The sequence below is a fragment of the Gnatocerus cornutus genome, chromosome 2, assembly GCF_029298725.1.
Source record: "Gnatocerus cornutus isolate USDA-ARS CGAHR chromosome 2, icGnaCorn1.1, whole genome shotgun sequence".
Taxonomy (NCBI): domain Eukaryota; kingdom Metazoa; phylum Arthropoda; class Insecta; order Coleoptera; family Tenebrionidae; genus Gnatocerus; species Gnatocerus cornutus.
Genome location: NC_142234.1, coordinates 16,317,740 through 16,337,623, shown reverse-complemented (window position 1 = coordinate 16,337,623; position 19,884 = coordinate 16,317,740). Strand labels below are relative to the sequence as shown.

The 19,884-nt window shown below is 33.4% G+C and overlaps 1 protein-coding gene and 1 long non-coding RNA gene across 2 annotated transcripts in view; both read right to left on the bottom strand.

The window, feature by feature from the left end:
• The window catches only part of LOC148179528 (uncharacterized), an 82,911-nt gene that overhangs the window by 47,502 nt on the left and 15,525 nt on the right, over positions 1-19,884 (bottom strand). The gene's annotated exons all lie outside the window — the stretch shown is intronic.
• Positions 1,315-5,456, bottom strand: LOC148179529 (uncharacterized). The gene is made up of 2 exons (XR_015769627.1): positions 5,291-5,456; positions 1,315-2,509 (listed from the first exon to the last, which is right to left on the bottom strand). It is a non-coding gene; the product is annotated as an uncharacterized LOC148179529 (long non-coding RNA).

Below are 19,884 nucleotides of genomic sequence, written 5' to 3'. Positions count from 1 at the left end.
CTACTTTAGACCAGATTTACAAACTCACATGAGGAAAATGAATAAGCGATTCGTTCACACACGCGTCGAAAATTCGTAGATCCAATTAACAGTGTTGATGGTACTAATTTACGTTTCCTGAGATTTTTTAGCCCACATGCGGCGAGTGATATTCGCCTCTAATTAATTATACTGCGAGATTTGATCTTAAGGACGTTTTTTCGGTGTTTGTCATGTAAAATTACGCATTACAGGTACAGCAATAAATCAAAAAAACAACAAAGAATAGGACTACTAGGGGATTAGTTTTGACAATATCAATGACTATTGTTGGATTAATAGTAAAAGCTGTTCGGCTTGTCACATGTTTATAGGTCCTTGAACTTTAAATTCAATGAAATTTTATTAATAAATTAGAAAACAACAAAATTCAAAATAAACTTGTCCGACCGGAATTATTTTTAATTTACTTATTACTTTCTTTTGCTGAAATAAGGAATGTAATCTTGACTGTAACAACTGCAAGGGAAATGGAATCCAAACAGAGCATATTTTCTCATTTTAAGGTCATGGAGATTGTTGACATTTTATTTTGTTGTCATGTTAAAATGCAGAAAGTTAACAAAATTGATTTTGACATTTACAGGTCAACACAATGATATTTATATACCATGACTGACGAAGAAAACCGATTTTCACATATTGAAAATTATATCGAATGCGCGCATTTGCATAAGGAATGTCTTTTCTCGGTTTACACTATTTTCCACTTAGGTTCGTTATGCTTTGAATTTTTATTGGAAAACTTTGAGGTAATTATACAATTCTCGGGCATTTTGTTATAATTATGTCCATATTTATTACGTAATATGTAAATATCATTTATAGCCATTGACGTCTCGCTGTTTTTCACATAAAATGGCTATAAACTGTAACCACAACTCTGAATTGCATGCTTTCAGGATTACTAAGTTTTGCGTTTGTTTTCTTTGCGTTCTACCATAAATAAACGCCATTAATATATAGAATGCAACGGTTTTAAAGATTTTTGAATTAATATAGGTGATTTTTAAATAGTTGCTCTTTGAGGATTCAAATTTTTCTTGAATCAAGAGCGACCAGAATAAAAATGATCTGAGTGATATGGAGATCAAGATTGTTTAAAGTATTCAAAGAATTTGCACTGAACTCCTAGATCTAAACGTAAAGAATTTCCCCTAATTTTTAGCTTGTCTAATTTAGACTCGGATCTATAGATTGCGATTAAGATCCTTAAAGTGCTTGAAATTCCTGAAAAGCTCCAGATTCTCCCCGTTTTCACTTTTAACGAATTATACTGGGACAAGCTTTGCCAAGACAAGCTGTTTGATAAAAACGTCAAGTTCTGGGAACATCTAGTCCACAAAATGTGGTATAACTTTGTATGCTAATTATACACATGCCTTGTCATGTATTTAGTTGTTACTTTGTCAATGGTTGCATTAAAATCGTGTTCTATTGTTTTAAAATAAATTATATTCTGACTGGCATCGATGTGGGTGTTTATAGACTCATTGTACACATACATGAACCAGAACGTATCAGAATGAAGCCTTGAAAAAATCTGTTTTCTTCGTGTTAGAAGTAAACTTGAGTTTTTATTTTCCTTAGACAATTTCGAAATCTGATTAGAATCTGACATGAAATTTTGAACGGAACGTTTTTTGAGTGGTGACTTTTATACAACAAATATCTCAAGGCTCGCAGACACGACTTTCAAAGGCATTTTCGTGCTTAACCTTAGCACTATCAATGCTGATGGATTATGGTAACAATAGGAATAGTCAGAACGCAATGATGATGTTCAAAGGCTTGTATCACAAAGTTGTTCGCGTTACAAAATCAGACGTTATGATTGAAAATGAAAGTGTGTAAGACACAACATCTGATGCAGCTATTTTAAATGTCAAAACTGTAACACTTATAATTATGTTGCGACACAAGTTCAGGCTGTTATGGGTCGCTTGAGACCAATTAAAACATATACCGACATTGTGTTATCTTGCGCAATTGAAAAAAATGTTTGAACCAACAATTTAAATTTGAAAACTACAATGATTCGTGAATCGTAAATTATACGGTCTAGTAGATTAGTAATGGTAATAATGAAAGGTGACCATCAGAATTTATTGGTTTACAGTTAGGTTTGTCGCCACAAGAAAAAATAAAATGGAGTAACTGTTACTGAATCAAAATAATTTCTCTGTTAACCTTTTGGTGCGTTTTATAACCTTGTTTAGCGGTAAGTCATGTTCTTGGTTTGCTATACGTTTTAGCGACCTTACGACAAGAGCCCAAAGCGTTGTGTATAAATCGCACTCAATCATGCGATATTAATAAACGTGTGAGAATTCAACCTTGTTTTCGATTGAATTCCGTTATTTCGTATTATTTGTTTTCTTTATACTTTACTACAAATGTTTTTATTCAACCAGAACTTTCTCTACTCACTGTCAATGTGTCGCAATCGAAGATTCTTTCATTGCCATACCTGCAACAAAAACAGAAATTAATTAAAAATTTATTTAACGACGATAACATTTTTTCTTGCATAAAGTCACTTCTCGCATAGTAACGTTACCTTTGTGGGAGTAATATATTAAAGTTCCTTAGAGGTCGGTCTTCGGCCGTTTATCTTGAGTTTTCTAAAAATTTCCGGTATGCGGGATTATTACGAAGGTATTTAATTGCATTAAGAGACATAAAACCGTTATTTTATTAAAAGATGGCATTCCGAAATTTATTTAGAGAATAGAATAAATAGCTTGAGGGAGTTTAGCATGACGGTGATTAAGCAAATAATTTCAGTTTTTTGTTACAAGAATTGTCTTGTCTCAAACAGTAAAAAGATCCGGTTAAACGAGAATAATACTGTAACGCAGAAGGCGCAATGTGCAAACAAACCTTGATAAAGTGATAATATTTATTCATTCAAGTAAAACGGCTCCATCAAAAACCATTTAGAAAATACAGAGTGATGAAAAAAAGACGCCCATGCTACCTATCATGTTGCAGCTAAAATTATAGAAAATTCAGGAAATTTTGGGAGTCTAAAAATGAATTTTTTGGCCTCATGAATTGTAAACGTCAAATTACCATTCAATTGACATCTTTGGAAACATTATATTTACAAGCGCCCTGGACGTTTACACACGCCGTGCGGTAAAAATTGCCCAAATCGTCTGCTCTTCAGATGCGTTTATAAATTAAAATCACTTTACCATAATGAAGATTGATCAACAAAGTGGTATCCACCTAAATTATTATCTCAATTAATACAATATTTCTATTTTTAAAGTCATATTAAAACTTTTTTTATACAGCGCCATCTTGTGTACTTTTTGTGCACCAACTACAAAATTGACAGAATTGACAGATGATGAAATTTATAAATGAATTCTCATGAATTTTGAAAAACACAATTATTTAAATTAAAATTTTTCGGCCAAAAAGTTTAATACAACTCTTGTGCGTTAACCATTTTACAGCGCTCAATCATTAAAGCACTGATTTCAAACTGATTTCGCGCTGTAAAATGTAAGTTACCACACGCGACTGTAAATAACTATTACAATCTAGAGTACAAAAAATCCAATCTTCGGTCTGAAACTGCCAATTTTAAACAATTTTAGAGAGGGTTTTGCTGAAGTTCCAGAACAACCTAAAAAATCAGAAAAAATTCAAGACAACAGTTCTAAAAATCTAAATCTGAACAATATGATTAAGCTGAAGCATTTTATGTTTTATGTTTCTGGAAAAACCAAAGAAAAGTTGAAAAATTAAAAGTATCGTATGATTCCCCCCCTTTTAAAAGTTTACAAAGTCATAAATATTACAAAATTCAATTTTTTAATTAAAAAACTTGAACATTAAAATTGAATTAAATTAAATTAATGAATTTTCATTGGTGATGCTTTTCAATCCAAAGAAGCAAATTTCTTTACACGACTAATTTGTACGAATTTAATTCTTCGAAATACACGAAAAACAGAAACCGCAGCTTTCAAACCATGACAAAATCAATCATTACTATACCACAGATTATGATTGATTTCATCAAGAAATCATTAGATGACTTATGCAATGATGACAGCAGTGATGAAATGCTGAAACAACAATCAGATGGTTTACAGAGAAATGTATAATTAAATATCAGTAATGAAGCGAACGACGACGGTCAATGCTATGGTCGGTATTTTTCACACTTCTTTGTTCAACTTTTTTCCCTTCGTTGATTTTACAATATACATCACTTAAATTTATCTCTATCACCCGGAATCTGACATTAATTGCTTACCCTAATGCAAAACGATAATTTATGTTAATGCACCAGAGCTGTCAATACCATTATTTATTATCAATAACTTTGCAACAATATTATTGATGATGGATGGTAATTTTGCAACCTAGTCGTTCCATAAACTTCCAATGTTAATTACGCCTATGTTCATGGCGTATAGTATTTCTTAAATTTTATTAAAGCTGGTGGAGATCAGCTTTCTCCGTGATTGCAAAAACCATCATAGCGGGGCGCAATTATTAATGGAATAAGTCAATGTTGGCATGTCGTGTCCAACAGACATGTTCACAGACAGACGTAATATAACACCGTGTCAATATCCAAGTCAACTGCAGGTCGTGTGTGGAAGTAATTCGATGCCGACAGACGCCAATTACTTTAATGAAATTTTACTACAATTCTCCTTTGGCATAAAACGTTTTTTCTCTATTTGAACATCACACGGGTATTATTATTCCCTTTCAATTTATGTTGGGTTCAAGCACGAGTAAATCCTATTTAGGTTCCTGCCGCAACAAATCGTTTCGATTTTCAACCGCTCGTCCTGAGAAAACGGTTCTTTTATTAAATTAAAACGGTCACCTTGCACACCAGTTCTACTTGGTATTTAACTCTTTAAAAACTGGTCACGTCGTTTATATCAGCATTTATAATGAAAATTTATTAAGGCCCATTTAACTTCTAACAGAGCATCATTCAAAATTCACATGATCTCCTGAAAAATGTTTCCTCGTGCAACGAGATTCTCGTTCCCCACTGTTGTACGCTAAATCACTATTATTTTGAAAGATAAAAATGAACGTTGAAATTTATAATTATTTAATCATTCATGAGAATCTAAGCACGTTATTGATTTTTTTTCAACACGTGAGCGTGGAAAGAACAGTTAATGTAAAAGACGATAAAAACTTGAATTACTAGGTTATAAGATCTCCCATCCACATGCCTGATTAATTACAAATAATAACATACCATTTTAATAAGAAATTCTTCGTAACAATGCACAATCATTGGTTGCGCAAAAAGATATCGATATATTGGTATTGGTATCTCCATGAAATGGTTCTGATTTCTCTAACCTTCATTCTAAACGGCATTATTTTGATGGCGAATTCCTGCCTTCCCCGTCGATTATTAATTTTAGTACCTGGAATTCAAACGCAACAATTAATTTTCTTTAAATGTAGGCACCTTGAAAGCTTGAAAGCTTAATAATTATCGTATAATGAGTTTTATAATATTTAATAATTATTATTTTAATGTGGATTGTTTGTCATTAACATTTATCCGCAAGAGAGTTCGTTTATTGCTTTTTAATAAGATACTAATTTTTAGCACTTTGCAAAGTCTAACTTCAATTTATACTGCATATTTTAAAGCCCTTGAAACCACGCAGCTGCTCACATTGAATATTAATTGTGAGTAAAACTCTCAGACAGACATTACTAGCATTACTTAATTATCGATGCGAATATTAATTTAATAATAACATGGCTACGAACAAAGTATTGCTCATGGTGTCAATCAGAGCCTGAGAAGAAATGAATAAAAACATTCCAACACAATCAATAAAGTGCTTTAATTGCTATTTACAATTGCCTTGACTCTTTATTTATGCATACGATTACTATTTAAACAGCGGGTTGAAATAAAAGCGGAGACTTGAACGATGCGTTAGGAGAGTGTAACGAGTGAGCTTTCTGATACATCCGCTCGATAATTAATCAAAAGTGATTACAAGCATTGAATTATAAAAATGCGTAAACCGATCAGCCCACAGGGGACGAGTGGGCAGAAGTATATGCCAATAAAAATGATAAATCCCATCGGGTTTCGTAATTTCATAATTCTTGCATTGTTGCAACTTTCTTCGGTGGTTTTTTCAACACCCACTTGGTTCTGCAATAGAGCAGACGGTATCTAGCATTAGCAGTTTCACACCTTTGCCGCGTGGGTCAATTCGTCACAATTCACGGCTTCGTTCCAGTTGTTCAGGTTTCTTCAGGAAGGTTATCTAATTCACACGTATTTAGAGATGGAGCTCTGAAATGAAAGTGGCGAGCTTTCAGGCTTGATTATTTAGACGACCGGCAGAAAATGGAGCGAGTTTGAAATACTAATCGCCTTTTTAATCTTATCACCGTGAATTGAGCAAAATAATGAGCATCCTTTTAAGAACGCCAAATTTGGCTTGTCTTAATCATCCGCGGTCACGATTATTTCGACCTAATAATCTTGGATTTCCTTAAAAGAAATTGTCAGAAAGGAAAAGACATTGAAGCATTTTATTTTATTAATTAGGTTCATTAGGTACCAAGTTGTCGTGTCACCAAAGCGGGCGAAATTAAGAGCTTCACAGATTTTTATCTTTCATCGGAGAATGTCATCATTTCAGATCTTTAACTTTCTGAAAAAAAACTTTGGGATTCTGAAATTACCTACAGCTGCTCAAATTTCTAAATTGTCGATTCTCAGGCTTTCAGGTAAGTTCGGAAAGTTCTCGGGTTTCCCAAAAGCTCAGTTTTAGAGTTTCCAGTTCACCAATTTTCAAAATTAGCACCCTCGAATTAATTTTATAAATTACTCAAATCTAAGGACTTTATTGAGAAGCTTGGCATCTGAAAACTTCAAGAATCTGTTTATACAGGAATCGAACTAACTACATATTTTTTATTTTTTCTAACGATAAAAAAACACCTTTTACCACTTACCTAAAACAATTTTGACCAAATATTCAATTATTTTATCTTTTAAAATAGAAGATATTTAAATAAAGCATTGGTTGCTATAAAATATCTCATTTTCAGTCACTTTTAATAATAAAATTCTCTTCATTTTAATTTAAAAATTAACTTTACAAATAGCCCGTCATTCCCGGTTGGGAAGCATTTTTCCTTTATTTACAAATGACATCTGTTCCAAAGTTATTTAAAAGTTCTTGGCATTTAAATAACTGGTACTGATTTAATAAACAACATATTAATCAAATTTTTGGTGTACTTGACTTTTACTGAATAAATAAAAGGCCTAAAATTCAAGTCAGTGCTTGTCAGAATCTGCTTGAGTTTTCGTGGCTATAAGCTTCTTGGAAGAAATTCCTGCAGCTCGTCTGCAAGCAAGACCATCGGGTCGCCGTCTGGCTTCATGGCACGCCGTTGTTGTGACAAGTTATCATCTAATTCGTCCATTATAAGAGAAGATGTGGTGAGGTTGGCAGACAGGCCGGTGAGATGATAAATCAGCAAGTCGGGAAGGTCTGTTCGTTCGGCTTCCAAAAGCTGGATAATTAATTTAACACCGTTGTAACGAAGCATACAAATCAGATTAAAGCAGTCATAAGATAACTCATTTGGGCATCGTAGTCGGACATATTTCAAACACTTATATTGGTGGAGCTAGTTTTTAGCAGTGACAGGAACAATTAATAGAAGCCGGGGGTTATGCAGTGATTTATAGTAGAAACTCATTAGAGCCCGCGGAGTCAACACGCGGCTTCGGCCACAGCCGCCCACGCGGATGCCCAACCATTCATCATGGCAACATCTCACATTATAATTACCTTTATGGGAATATTCTGCACCGTGATAACAATGATTTGCTAGATTATGATGGTTATTATCGACTTTTAGACGGTTTAACATCCATTGTTGGCGCGCCATTGTACCTTATCTACAACAGTTCGAGATGGATGTTAGTTATTGTTATTGGTAAACAGCGGTGTGGAAATTGCTCATACACGATCTGTATTAATAAAACTTACGCCCGTATTTTGTACTTTGCGTTTATTACACACGCAATTGAAAACGCTAATCGGCCGACAAAAAGCGGAGCCGACGCGAGGACGCCCTCCACTTCTATGTCGTAAAACGAGCCTAATGAAAGCTTTCATTCATAAATATCGGCTAAAGACGATATCTGAAACTACTCGGAGCCCATCAACGCTCGGCCATCGAATTATACAAACAGACTTCAATGTGAAGATGTTCATCAATGGGCAAATTCCTCATGTGGACACGCTTCCATAAATGTTACATTTCGTTCCACCAAATTCGATAATTGGTGGAGATAAATTGGACATTTGTCGTACATTACTCAGGCAACATAGTAATTTATATTGTCTTAAGTTGGCAGTATTGTTGTTATTATTTCCTGAAAACGGCGTGTAGGAGGACGTAGTAAATGTTGCCCATATTTTGTAATTGTAATCAAGATTACGGCTGTAAATTATAAATGTATAATGAAATATACCGCGTCTTGCTTTAATTATTTCTTTCTTACATTATGCTTCGAATCGTTTATTATATGCAAATTGCTTTAAGTGGTATTAAACTTGTAAATAATTGTTGCTATTAAGAATTTGAACGATTGGTATTTGTGGAAGTGATCGGCCATCGATTGCCATAAATAAAATTATAGTAATTAACTCTGAACTATGCGTTAGTTATGACTTCTTCGCCGAGAGAAAAATCAAGCAAGAAACAAAGCAATCTCCCACATAATTGAAACTGAAAGTTACCTAGCTTTTACTCATGAAAGAACGCCGCAATTATTGAAAATAATTTGGTCAATTTCGCAAGAACGAGGAGTTTGTTGCATTTTTCTGGCTTTGTGCAGAGTGCGAGTAAAAATCCTCAGCGAGCAAGAGCAATCGGATCACTTTCTCCGAGGTGCACCTGTAGGTATGTGGAGCAACAGTGGGTCGCGTTTAAACGTGGGGCCCCTCGTGCCCGTTATATCTTCGCGGAGCCCTGGGGCCGAATCGCGCGCTATCACGAGCGTGACATTTCCAGTACCTTGCCGCTCCAGTGATGTAACGTTTCAAAAACAATTTCACCAGCTTCGGCAAGTATAAATGCCGGTTCAGATGTTTCCCTCATTTTTGTGATATTTTAAATCGACTGCATAAATCGCCGTGTAAATTATTAAGCAATTTCGCATAATACTCGGGTATAGGTTATCTGCTGTTTCATCTATATGATGCATTTTATTAGATACCTCTATGTTTTACTCGCTGATTTATCTACGACATCTTGAATAATCTTGATTTTGTATCTAACCGTTAATACGATTTGTTTCGCCTTGTAAGAGACGCCGATGCCGATGTTGCCTTCAAAATTCTTTTCCTAATATATAAAACAACAAACACGTGATACAACGTAGTAGAAAATGAAACCGGTTTCTTCTCATTAAAAATGTACTAAAATAAGCTTTCTCATCAATGAAATGTTGTGATTACCTGAATTATTACGCCTGTGCTAATGACTTGTTAACGTTACTAATCAATACATAACTAAACTGCCCAAAGCTAAAGCGCTGATTTTGCTTCGAAGAAAAGATTCAATTACCTCAATGAAATTTAGAAGAACATTAAGTAAGATGAAAGTGTCTGTGTTGGGTAAGCTTGTTTTTTCATTTCTTCAAAAATTACAGGCTTCGAATGAAATAATAAGCATTTCACTGCGGCCGAGGTCAGATAAATTGCGAGACTGCAATGAAGCTTCCACCATTTTTTCATCACATGGAAAAGTAAACAAAGAGTTAGTGGAGCTTACTCCGTGAATGAAATAATTATCTAGTCGTCATCCTCATTAGGTTTTAAACGGTGATGATCCATAATCTCTTCTGATGTCATTATTTGTTTATAAAAACACGTCTAGAGTAACGCGCAAAGACATTTATTATTCTTAAATTATAACCGGCAGGAAAAGGTGACGAACACAGAAAACTATTCAAATTAAAAATAATAGAAATTAGGCTATAATTATAGAGTTCAGCAGTTTTACCGTTAGAATTAATTCATAAAACAAACGCCCGCTCGAGTGAATAACATTTGATTTTAGGTAGTTGAAAGAACGGAGTTTCAAGGATAAATGCAAAAATAGTTGAGATTCCACGGTTTTCAACTCGACCATTGTATTAAACGAAATTGTTTAAAAACAAGTTAAATAATGCGTTCATAAATAACTACTTTCTTAAAAATTCTTGACTAACAACTCACATTTGACCTATACTCCTACGTTTACTACCTGCCTTACATCATAGCCCCTAACATATTCATTCAACAGATAAAGAGGCAATTTGCGTTCTTTCAAGAGACGATGTAGCCCAACGCGCATAAAATACCATTACGGCTTATAAAACCTGATGATAGAGCACCGTTGAGTTTGACATTATTCCACTTTATTGCAAGTATTGAAAAAAGAAAAAGCGATAACTGAAAATTTATTGTTTTGACAAGTTGTGCTATGGTGCTATGGTTTAAGGGCACAAAACGTGATTTTATTTTATTACCACACAGAAATTATGACGAGCATGTCTTGTACATAATGACCGTAATTTCTACATAGTTTAAACGCATATAATGTCTTCTTTAGTAATGGGCTGAAATTAAGAATGTATTAAATGCTTGTAGCAGTCAGATTACAGAAAAACAAATATCGTTGCTAATGATGTAGAGCGCTTCAGATGCAAAAAGTCGTAACTAAGTTTCTTTTGATTACCACGTCTGCTCGTGCAGACGTTTGATTACATGTAGCAACTTCAAAGGTCTTAATTACATCAACGCAAGGCTAATGATTTTTGTGTCTAAGGTAACAAAGGCACATTACAAATTAAAAGCCATTGAACGTCCAATCAGGAGATTTTCAACATTATGACCTACATTGATGCAATTTACCTTCGTCCCATAAAGAAGACCAATTACATGGTGAAAAGTGAATAAAAAGCAGTCGTAAGTGGGCCGATGTGTCCGAATAAGTGAAAACGTCATTAATCGCGCATTCTGCTACTCTTCCTTGATTCTCTTGTAATAATTTTTGTGAGTACACAATGCGGATGAATGCCTGCGGTTTTATCATTGCGTGGTTGCTTTTACTACTTCATTAAACCGTTTTGTTTGCTTTTTATTTTTTGCACTGCGGCTAGCTGCAGCTTGTTTGACTTGTAAATTTATTTTACATTTTTATTATGACGGCAGTCACTAAAATCTTCTTATGTTTTATTGTTTGGAGAAACAGTATCAGATATGAGCGCGGCTTTAAAAAGTAAGATTTTGGTGCTCGAATACACAAATTAAGCGCGTGTCATCGTAAAATAAGCAACATTAACGAGTTGGTTTTTGCCTGTACAACACAATAGGTAATTGTTTACAGTTATATTTACATCAAACAACAATGTAGTAAATCATGGATGCAAAACATGTAGACGTATAAAAAGCTACCATATAAATATATGAAGATAATCTATAGTGACTTGGACAATTCCTTGAAAGTTTTTATGTTATTTTGAGAATTCCTGCGACTACGTGTGGTACTTAAACTCAAAAACACGCCAATTAATAAAATTCAAACTCATAAAATTTTAAAAGGATCGCAAAAAACTGATATCTTGTCACAGTTTCATTATAATTCGTAAACTTGAGTAACCGTTGACGTTTCTCTAATTAAAATTCTTTGTGGTTTAATTAATAATCCTCGAGTTTGAGCCTCAATGGAAACTGTAACTGTAACTATAAGGTAAAGCGTTTAAATTATTTCAACGACATTTAATAGCTGAAGGCATCACCGATTCCGCAATGAAATGACAGTAAATTGATTGGCCGCCTTATTAGTGTGGATGACCATTTAACTATAGATTAGTTTTATTTGTAACCTGTTTATTATTTACGTACTCTCACCCATAACGTCAACAAATTACCGCTAGATGTTATCATCAACGACCAAAGGATTTATCGGTTAATTAACCTGATATGCACAATCAAACCAATCCCGCAATATCTCCAAAGAAAACCATTTCCCAGTCGTTCAAGTCCCGCGTTTCAAATTAGTTGGACATTAATCCAATTAAAGCAGTTAAAAATTGTACTTGAAAACACGATATAAACCAAGAAATAAAACTTTATCGTCTTGCATAACGAGGATAATTAAACCATTGAGATATTGACATTATGCCATAAAGGATATAAATCTAACCAATTAAAGAATTTTTGTTGTTCCTAAGTGATTGTATTTAGCAGCAAACTATGTATTAATTTCTTTTTATGTGTGCATGTTTACATAAATAAACACCGTGACTATTTGTTGTCATAAAATTGTTTTTTCATGCTACTGTTCATAAAAGCACAATTAAACATTCAATTACATTAATGGAGTTAAACTTTTTGTCATTATTCACCCTTATCTTTATTAGATAATTTCGTAATAATTAATTACACCACAACATGTTGAACGCTATTAATTTTGTTTATAACAACATAAACTTCACGTCTAATTTCAAAAGTACTTGGATCATTGCACAAAAATTCTCAGTGCCATTTTCACGCGAAAAAACAAATTCTATGTATCCATTCTAAACATATTAGCAAATTTAAAACCCTATTAAAGAGTTAATCACTCCTGAATTATCTGCAACACCCACTCTGAAATAACAATCCGTTAATAATAATAATGGTTTATTATTTCCACAAAATAGTTATGAAATATTATCGAGTACTAGTTTAGAACAATACGTTTTTTCCGTACGTTTTTCAATTTTGAGTCGTGTCTAGGAACTGCCTCCGAGATCGACTTCCAATAATAATAATAATTATGGAACTTTTTGTGACATTTCCCAGTCATGAACCGATCGAACGTAAATACCGCATAGCGCATGGTCCATTAATTCTAATATACAGAAGGCATACTTGGAGAAGATTCTGTGGTTTTACCTCTTTCGATGAATTTTAATTACAGGTTATTAACTGGGAGAAATTAGCATTTTCTTGTAAACTACCAATCTAGTAGGAGGAAACCACAAGTACGTGTTGGAATATTGACGTAGTGACCGTTGAAGTTTAATGCAGATGACCTCTTGATTGGTCGGCTCCCTCATTCCCGTCCGTGATGAGACCGACCAGTGGACCGCGCATTGCATATTACTGCAAAACCTCTATGCATTCCGGCAGCGATAAAAACGCGTTAAACGACGATCTTCTCGGCAATCCAGACGTATTTACATAATCGTCAATATCTACAGAAACATCTGCCACGAAATTCCAACGAGTCAAAATGAAGGACTGACTTTTTCAGAAGGAATTTTGACAAGGAGTTTTGGGGAGTTTGAAAAGGCATTTTGATATCGATCGCTTTAAAAACACATAAATATTCGATTGCGATCGTAAATCAAAAAATCTCGCTTTACACGTGGATTGTTTTAAAACGAATATGCATCAAAATCTCAAGCTTGAGTTACATCCGATTTTGAAAAAAGACTGTTTGCTCAGAGCTGTACAATTCTAGGAACGCAAGTGTAAACTTTTTCTTTAAACGGGGCGTTAAAATTCGATTTCGCAGTTCGTTAGAATTTAGTTGTTTCATTTCTTGTTCTAATCGAAAGCAATTATAGATTTACGAATGTCTTAATTTTAAGAGGTATTTATCCCTCAAAGTTGATAAATCGAACCTGGCGGTCTTTAGCTAAATTAAAGTCTACCTTCAACTGCTTCTCAGAATGTTGGTATAAGGGATTTACCTGCAAAAAAAAAATAAATTAATAATATTAATGACTCTACTGCAGGAAAAAACGCAGAATTATGTAACAGACTGATTCTTTTTGTTTAGCACAAAATTGTAGAATTTCTAAATTGGACCATAAAAATTTCGATCGTTAATTAAAAAGCATTTCGAAATCGAATTAGCTTCAAATTAATTTCAATAGGAAGAAGATTCCTAAATACCTAAAATGCTTAGAAAATCTGTAGTTTAAAAATGGAGGCCAATTTGTGCTACACACAATTTTCTCAAGTTCCCAAAACAAAAATATTTCCAATAATAATACTTTTTCTACTCATACTAGCGTAAATAGGCATTTTTGCACAGATTACTTGCCTACTTGCGCAATGCTTTCTGTCACTCGACTTTGAGAGTTCATAAATACCACAGAGTGCCAGAAAATCGTGCTTCAATATTTTAGTTTAGAAAAATACATTTTTAAAACATTTTTTGTTTATTAAAAAATGTACATTTTATAATATCAACCAGCTTCTCCCGCACCAATGATTTTGGTCAAATTCTTAAATCGAAAAAGAAGCACGAGATCTATCTACTGGCCAAATTTGAGATCGATCGGACAAATTAGGAAAAATGAGGAAAAATGAAAATTAACTTTCCGAGACTTTGATCGGCCATAACTCAGTTATTTGTTGTCGAACCTGAATTTAAATCCCAGATTTGGAATCTACGGAAAATTCTGCTTTTACACTGATGTATAATAACTTAAGTTTACTCTAAAAAATAAGCGCGATATCGATATCAGAAGTTTGGCATAGTTTTAGTCATAAATTTTTGCAAAAATTTGCAAATTTCGACTATTGAAAAATCTATGAACTATTTCTTATGTAAAAAATAGCGAGAAAAACGATGGCGCAAACCGCATTTCAATATCTGAAATAGTTTCCGAGATATCGAGCATGAATTGTTTTGAACCTTGGAAAATTTGGCCCTCTGGCGAAAACCCAAAATTTCAAACGGCCATAACTCGGTTATTTGTTGACAAAAATTAAAAAAATATCATGTTTTTGAATTCAGAGTAAAATTCTGCGTAAAATGAGACCCAAACTTGTTGAGTTTGCGTAATAAATAAACAAGGTATTGGCCAAAAATTGTTTTGGAAACATCATTTTAGGGTGATTTTCAATCAATGTTTCCAAAATGAAAACGACGTTTAATAGCATTGAATTACACATCAGTTGAAAGAGGAGCTCAAAATCTATCTACTGGCCAAATTTGAGATCTATCGGACAAATCGTTTACGAGTTATGGCCAAAAATAAAAAAAATAAAAATTTTTTATCGTTTGAGTCGTAATTTTTTTTCGCGAAAAATCGACTATCGAATTTTGGGCTTTTGAGAACATTTTCTAATGTAAAATGAGCCGAGAAAAAGAATGGCGCAAATCGCATCTCAATATCTCAAATAGTTTCCGAGATATTTAACTTTAAAAATTACGAAAAATGAGAAAAAATGAAAATCAACTTTCCAAAACTTTGATCGGCCATAACTCAGTTATTTGTTGTCGGATCTGAATTTAAATCCCATATTTGGAATCTGCGTAAAATTCTGCGTTTACACTGATGTATAATAACTTACGTTTACTCTAAAAAATTAGCGAGATATCGATATCAAAAGTTTGCCATAGTTTTAGTCATGAATTTTTGAGAAAATTTTCAAATTTCGACTGTAGAAAAATCAAAGAACCGTTTCTTATGTAAAAAATTGCGAGAAAAACGATAGCGTAAACCGCATCTCAATATTTGAAATAGTTTCCGAGATATCGAGCACGAATTGTTTTAAACCTTCAAAAATTTGCCCCTCTGGCGACAACTCAAAATTTCAAAAAGCCATAACTCGGTTTTTTGTTGACAAAAATTAAAAAATTATCATGTTTTTGAATTCAGCGTAAAATTCTGCGTAAAATGAGAACCAAATTTGTTGAGTTTGCTTAATAAATAAACGAGGTATTGGCCGAAAACTGTTTTGGAAACATACTTTAGGATCATTTTCAATCAATGTTTTCAAAATGAAAACGACGTTTAACAGCATTGAATTATACATCGGTCGAAAGAGGAGCTCAAAATCTAGCTAGTGGCCAAATTTGAGATCTACGGGACAAATAGTTTACGAGCTATGGCCAAAAATAAAAAAAATGAAAAATTTTCATCGTTTGAGTCGTAATTTTTTTTCGCGAAAAATCGACTATCGAATTTTGGGCTTTTGAGAACATTTTCTAACGTAAAATGAGGCGAGAAAAAGAATGACGCAAACCGCTACTCAATATCTCAAATAGTTTCCGAGATATTTAACTTTAAAAATTGGGAAACATGAGGAAAAATGAAAATCAACTTTCCGAAAGTTTGATCGGCCATAACTCAGTTATTTGTTGTCGAATCTGAATTTAAATCCCAGATTTGGAATCTACGGAAAATTCTGCTTACACTGATGTGTAATGACTTAAGTTTACTCTAAAAAACAAGCGAGATATCGATATCAGAAGTTATATAATTATTGTTATTTAATTTTGCCAAAAAAAGTGGTTGAAATGTGATCATTGCGGTCATTTTGAAGTTTGGTAACAAAACTAAAGAAGAAACTTCTAATCTCACTTAATTGCAAATACGAGCGGCAAAACCTAAATAAGTAATAAAGAAAAAACTAAAATAATCTCTTAAAGCACACTTTAGACCGATTCTTGAAATCGCAAAAACCCGCCGCAATCTTATAAAATAGATCTCGATCAAAACAGGAACTGCAGAAAAAGCAACAAATTGTTAAGCAAAAACTTGCATTTAGCAGCTTGAGAGTTTTAGCGTCAGTGCAAATTTACGAGATGTTTCCTTCAGGTAAATGCTTCGCGGAAAGCTTTTCTAATCTCGAGATCGGCGCCTACTGCTTGCGCAGGCGCAGACAAATGACCGCCGATAGCATACATATTTATTGTCACCGATTAAGCTTTTTTTAGCCTTGTAAAACGGAACTAAATACCATAAAATATACAATACAAACCGATACCGCACAGCTTGTCAACCGATAGTTTCATTATTACATGTAAACATACATAAAACAACTTCTATTGTGTAGTAAGGGTGAAACCTGTCACTGAAAATGATTGATGGCCGCGGAAAAGTGTCGCAAAAAATCTTTTATTCAATACAAATTTAAGATGGGCCTAATTGTAATGTGTTTGGCTAATAAAAGATATTTCATTTATAGTAATTGCTGGCATCTAACAATTAATTTTTGATATCAAATACGATGAGTCGACATTAAATTTAACAACGTGTAATTACAAATTTCTATCCAATTACAAAGTGATATAAAGCGTCATTATCAATTATTTAATTAAGGGTAATGGGCACTTTACGACAATTTGAAGTGCCGCACTGACACATTGTATACCGATACCATACTTGCTAACAAAGTTGTTCTTGTTCACTCATCAAATTCATTTTACCTTTGTTCCAATCGAGAGCGCTATTTATCAAAAGTCGAATAATACGATGTAGTAGATAAACAAAATTGGATGAAAATAAGACATGCTGACGTTCAAATGTGGGTATATACGAAGCAAACATAGACAATACACTGATATACCATTTCCACATGATTGCATTGGTGATTTATCTTAATGCGGCATGCAGACATGATGTATTATCTATTGCCAACCCGGCGTTACAAAATCCCCTAGGTATTTAGGTCGGCTTTGCATGTAAACGGTCATTCCGGCTCGATTAACATATGATGTCAAGTCGAAAATGTGCGTGTTATCCCTAATTTATTTCTTACAGTTTTGCGGGAGAAAAAAAGAATCTATCAATATACAGAGATGAAGTGTTAAAATGTATATTATATTCCCAGCATTTAAATTAAATTTTACGACTCTAAATTAAGCGAAGTAAGAATATGTCTTATATATAACAGTATCTTTGTGTCGAGACTAAACATTTTAGGCCCCTAAAACCGGCAAAAAATGAAAGAGTAATAGTTCTCTTATCATTTTATGTCTATTTTCAAGAAACCCATAGTCCTATGGCTACATTTAACACTCTAGTTAATGTCACGAAAGAACTTTTCCCATAAATCAATACCTAGCACGAATTTACGTTTGATGTTTTATTATTTTATAACTTAACGACAGCGGCGGCATCTTTATCTAGGTAGTTAAATATTTATTTCCACCATCAGACGTAGTTGCGGAAATGAGTGACGGGATGAGCGAAAGAGTGAAAAAAGTGTTAACAACACGTAGGCGTGCTATATGCATATGCAATAAGCAAAAGTCGACATCTAATTTCAGTTATTTATCGGATCGTATTATTACCAGCACTCCCGTGGTCTTTTCCCATATCTTTACCCGGCTAAATTGTGCCTTTTCCTCGTAGATCGTCTACTACAAGGCTCACGTTTGAACTTTTGAACCACTCAAATTTGTGAGACTATTATATGAATAAATGTTTAGGTTTCGACAAATTAAGTGTAATGACCGCATATCCGATCGTAATTTCCGTAATCATATGCTCGGGTAAACTAGTTAATAATTTTAACGTCAACTTGATTCCTTTAATGATTAGATTCGAATCATTCTGTATCAGTTATCACGTGTTTAAACATTAATAGTCACATGAATTTCCAGTTTTTCTTGCTTTGGCGGAGTTCTGAAACAGTACGCAATATTAGTTACACTTTTCATCGTTTTATTGACATGTTTGGTTTTTATCTAACAGTAAATAAAACGTGTTTGATAAGCACCGCTTGTCGTAAAAGATGAGGTATTTGTGTTAAACTTGTTGATCTTTCTTGAATAAACTGAAGACACAAAGGACACGTCATTTAGCATTACTCACCACCTCAAAACACAAAAAAATCGGACTACTAGTTTAATGAAAATGAAACGTGGAAATTAGGCAGCTGAATTACAAAATCGCAGTCGAGCCTAGAAAATTCCGGAATAAATATCCATCCTAATAGATACTCGCTTAGATTGTAAATTGAAAGAGCCAATTCTAGCAAACTATAGCAAACAAAATGCGAGAAAAACCATAGCGAACCGCATCTCTGGAATTGTCGTAGTTTCCAAAACTTTTCCGGACCATCAAAATTTTGACTCTCTGCCGATAAGCCGAAATTTTAATAAGCCATAACTCAGTTATTTGTTGACGTACGGAAATTTTGAACACTGTTTTGGATTCGACGTGAAATTTTGGGTAAAATGAGCTTCAAACACATAAGTTTGCTTCTTAAATAAATTAGATATTAACCGAAATAGATTTTCAAGAGATCATTTTAGGGTGAATTTCAAAGAACTTTTTTAAGGAGAAAACATCGTTTAATGCTTTTGAGTTTACATCAATCGAAACAACAGCCCGAAATCTATCATCTAGTCAAATATAAGTTTACGAGAAGCGGTCAAAATACAAAAAAAACAATTTTTTTTCATAGTTTGACTAGGAAATTATTTTTTTTTTCGAAAAAATCATCCATCAAATTTGGGATATTTGGAATTTCGGAAATAAAAACCTATCTAACTTTAGTCGGCTATAACTCAGTTATTTGTTGTCCTACGTAAATTCTGAGACGGATTTGAAATTTGCGTAAAATGAGCCTCAATGTCCTCAGTTTGCTCCAAAAATAAGCGAGATATCGACCGAAGCAGATTTACATAATATTAGTCGATAGTAGAATAATCGAGATGATAGTCAGTTGGAAGTGGTAAACAATATATTTTTTTTTCCAACCTAGCAAACCCTATAATAGTTTACATTTCATTATAAAGTAAATCACAGTAAAATTTAATTTTAGTTTTATAAAAAATTAACAAAAACAATAAACAAAATCTGAGAAATTTCAAAATCTGAAATAAACTTTATCTTTATTATTATTATTGCACATATTGTCAATAATTGCTAATCTGGAAAATTTTCACACACAAAAAAATTGTGAATTTCGAAATTATTTTATTTTAATTGTTACATCGCGATAAAAGTCACCGGAATTAGAAATGCATGGTATTTACATAAGTAATAATTGGAAATTAGAA